This window comes from Phascolarctos cinereus, unplaced genomic scaffold, assembly GCF_003287225.1.
Source record: "Phascolarctos cinereus isolate Bilbo 61053 unplaced genomic scaffold, phaCin_HiC Scaffold_726;HRSCAF=1367, whole genome shotgun sequence".
Classification (NCBI taxonomy): domain Eukaryota; kingdom Metazoa; phylum Chordata; class Mammalia; order Diprotodontia; family Phascolarctidae; genus Phascolarctos; species Phascolarctos cinereus.
In genome coordinates, this window is record NW_027556098.1 from 318067720 (window position 1) to 318071282 (window position 3563).

The following is a 3563-nucleotide window of genomic DNA, read 5'->3' on the forward strand; positions in this document are numbered from 1 at the left end:
GAAATCAATTACCTTAGCACATTTTATGATCTACAGTTGAAGATTTAGAGAAGGAAAAGACCTTAGAGAAATCTGTTCTGATGCCCTTACTTTACAGACGAGAAAACTAAATACAAAGAGAAGAACTGATCTACCTAAGATTACTCAGCTAGTAACAATTGGAAGAGCAGGTGTTCAAATCTAGGTCACCTGACTCCAAATTGACTACTCTTTCCTGTACGTCATGTAACCATTCTCTACTCGGGGTCTCAGTTTCCTCATCTGTAAAATGGGAAGAGCAATATTTGCCAGACAAGATTGATGTGAGACTCATATGCCCTAAGGGAGGGGAAAATCACATTAAAGTAAGACTTTTGTAATTATTAATAATTTTTAATATGTTTATTGATATCTTTCATTTTCACCATGCTAAGATTTTCCCCTATATTCCTTCCCTTCACCCCATTCCAGACAGCCATCCTTGATAACATTTTTTAAAAAGAAAAAGAGAAAGAAGAAAAATAATTCAGTAAAATGAATCAGTATATTGAAAATATTACACATTGGGGCAGCTAAGTGGTGTAGTGGATAGAACACTGGCCCTGGATTCAAGAGGAGTTCAAATCTGGCCTCAGACACATAACACTTACTAGCTGTGTGACCCTGGGCAAGTCACTTAACCTCATTGCCTAGCCAAATATACATATGTGTGTGTGTGTGTGTGTGTGTGTGTGTGTGTGTGTGTGTGTATATATATATCTATATATATATAGATATATATATATAGATATATATATATATATATATATCTATATATATAGATATATATATATATAGATATATATATAAAACACATCAGTGGACTCCTCCTATCTCTGCATAAAGGGTAGAGGTGACTTCTCACATCTTTACTTTGAGGCCAAACTTATTCTTTGTAATATTGCAATATTTCATTTCTATATTGGGAGGGGGGCGGCATTGTTCTTTCTATTTACATGGTTGTAGTCATTGTGGATATTTCTTGGCTTTTTTTACTTCACACTGTATCAGTTCATATGTATCTTTCTATGATTCATCACACTCATCATTTCTTATAGCACAGTAATAGTACATTCATGGACCATAATTTGTTTTGCCATTCCCCAGTGGATAAGCATCTACTTTGTTTCCAATTTTTTGCTACCACAAACAGTGCTGTTATAAATATCTTGATTTATGTGATTTTTATCAATGACTTCCTTGAGTATATGCCTAACAGTGTAATATCTGGGTAAATGGATATGAACATTTTAATCATTTTGTTTGATTAATTCCAAATTGCTTTCTAGAATGCATAATGCTAATTAGATAATTAATTAATGTTATTACTCCCTTACATTGTTAATTTTCAAAGCACTTTTGCATCCATTATCTTATTTCATCCTCACAAATAGTTAGGGGTAGGTAGTTTAGATGTATTCATTTCCATTTGGGGCAGCTAAGTGGCACAGTGGATGAGCGCAGGGCCTGGAGTCAGGAAAACCTGAGTTGAAATCCAGCCTCAGACACTTATAAGCTATATGACCCTGGGCAAGTCACTTAACCCTGTTTGCCTCAGTTTCCTCATTTGTAAAATGAGGTGGAGGAGGAAGTGACAAAACACTCCAGTATCTTTGCCAAGAAAACCCCAGATGGGGTTATGAAAAGTTGGACATGATTGAACAACAATAATCCCCATTTTAAAGATATGGAAACTGATACCTCGAGGAGGGGAAATGATTTGCCTAAGGTCAAACAATAAGTAGACAAAGTTAAAACTATATCTTTAACAACATGACCACCTACTATGGGAATCCCATTCTAGGGAAGCTTACCAGAGCTAAATAGATCTCAGCACCTTCACCCCACTCCACGTTCCATCCTTTGATGATGTTGTTTCTAATGTCTTACCCTTGCTTCTCCCCTCCCAAATAACAAACACAAATTTTAACAGGAGCCTCCTGAAGACAATGTGTTGAACTAAAGATACGATTCTAATTATAGGATTTCAGGCATCACAGAAAATGGCTTTGGCTCCTTCTCCAACTGCATCAGCCTTGAGGAAATAACATTTAGAAGATCACTGTATCTGAGGAGTCAGAAAACCTGAGGTCTAACACTAGTTATCTCACTGTATGGCCTTGGCCAAGTTATTTCTCCTCTCTGGGCTTCTGTAAAAGTAAAAAGGCTAGATATTGTCTAAGTTTTCTTTCTGTCTGACATTTTATGGCTCTATCACTATGCCACAAATTCCTCTCAGTGCTTGGGGCATCAAAGTGACTTGAGGCAAATTGCTTTTCTTCTCCCTCAATTCCATTGTCTTAGGCTGTGGTAAGGATCAAATGAAATAATGCATGTGAAGTGCTTTGTACACCTTAAAGTAATACGTAAATGTTAGATGTTATTATTCTGTAAAACAAGAAAGTTGGACCAAATTATCTCTAAGGTCCCTTCCATAGCTGCCATTCTGTGCTTTAAGGTCCCTCTAGTTTGGACATTCTGTGTTCTAAGGTCCCTTCCATCACTGGCATTCATATTTGAAGATCCTTTTCAGCTCTGACATTCTGTGTTCTTTTTTCTAAGCTCCCTTCTAGGTCTGATATTCTAAGTTCTAAGGTCCTTTCCAGATGGAATGTTCTATATTCCACATTCTAAAGTCCTTTTCGGCTTTAACATTCTACTTTCTAACATTTTATGTTCTGTGTTCTAAGGGTTCTTACAGATTTAACATTCTATGTTCTAAGGTCCCCTCCAGATTGACCTACTACATTCCATGTTCTAGGTCCCTGTTAGCTCTAATATTCTATGTTATGACATTTTATGCTCTGTGGTCTCAGGGCCCTCCCACCTCTGACATTCTATGGTACTGTGGACTTAGATTTGATGTAAAAGACAATGCTGTCCAGGCCAGATGCTGACCACCAGTAATCCCCTGGACTGTTTTCCACATTGTAGATTTTCATAAACCCAGCCAACCTCGGGTCTGACACCCTCTCCCCACTTCTGGCTTTCCTTCCAGCAGCCCTGGCTCTGGCAGAGAAATGAGTCTGCCCGGCGCCTCCACAGCCTTCCATGCCATTCATCTTGCTGGACCCTGAAAGGGCTGGGCCCTCTGTCAACTTTCCTCCACTGCCCTTTCCAGAGGAAATAGCTTCCTGTCTTTTCCCCTCCCCCCACCCCAGAACCAACCATTACTGACTTCAAGAGGTGGGGGGACAGCTCTATAGTTAGGGAAAGATAGAGCTCAGCTTTGTCTTTTACACCCACAGTACCAAGAATAACAGAATGATACACAACAAATATAATGTCATTCAGTACAAGCATCTGTAATTGTGTTATATCGTACTTCCCAAAACCTTATACATAGTAGATGATAAAAATAAAAAAAAGTTTGTTGCTGAATGGCAGAATGGTGCTGATGTGCTTTATAATACATTAATTTAATAACAAACATTTATTGAGCACCTACTACATGCAGAGCATTGTGTTGGACTCTGCTGGAGATACAAGTTTGAAAAGACAGAGGCTCTACCCTGAAGTAACTTAGTCCAGTAAGGAGATAAACA